Genomic DNA, 997 nt, shown 5'->3' on the forward strand with positions numbered 1-997 from the left:
GAAAAATGTTTTAGCCAACTATTCATCAGACAAAGGACTTCTATCTAGAACATATGAAGAATTAAAAACATCATGCCTCCAAAATTGAAAGATCCAACCCAAAAACGAATACCTGGGATACACACACACACACACTTCTCAGATGAAGGAATACAAACAGCCCTTCTCCAGTCTCAGGAATGCAGACTGGTGGAACTGCTGTGGAAGCCAGTGATGGACCTTCCAATTCTCAATTTCCTCAACTAAAAGAAATCATTAAAAATGTCAGAGATGAACTAAACATCTGAACAAATGGTCTTAATATCTCTAGGGTGTTCCACCCAATAACAACACAACACAAATTGTTTTTGGCACCACATGGAACTTTGTCTAAAATATACTACATACTAGCCAATAAATGATGCTTCAGTAAGTATAAAGGAATCAAAATTTTTCTGTGCATATTATCATATTATAGTGCAAAGAAACTAGAAATTAATGCAAAAAATGCGGAAATTATGCAAACACATCAAAAATAATAAATGAACTCTTGAATAATTTGGGTGTCAAAGAAGAGATCAAGAAGATATAATAATGTTCCTATAATTAAATGACAATGCCAATAGAATATGCTAGAACTGGAGACACAATAAAAGTTCTAAAATAAAGATTAAATCTGTTAATGCTCACATCAGAAGACAAAACAAGCCAACTAAGTAACCTAATGTTGTACCTCAAGTACTCAGTGAATAAAAAAGGTGCTTCTTTAAACAAACAAGCAAAATAGACAAAACCTTAGTCCGTTGAACCTAAAAATTGAAAGACAACACAAAAATAAATCCAATTAGAAATGAAAAAGTTGAAATCATAATGGGTAGCAACAATATTCAGAAGATCATTAGCCACTATTCCATAAATCTATATGCCAACAAATTGAACAACTCAAAAAAGGAAGAAATCATTAGGTGTGTGTGTGCATGTGTGCGTGTGTGTGTGTGCATATATATATATATATATA

The sequence above is a fragment of the Octodon degus genome, unplaced genomic scaffold, assembly GCF_000260255.1.
Source record: "Octodon degus isolate 3935 unplaced genomic scaffold, OctDeg1.0 scaffold00020, whole genome shotgun sequence".
NCBI lineage: Eukaryota > Metazoa > Chordata > Mammalia > Rodentia > Octodontidae > Octodon > Octodon degus.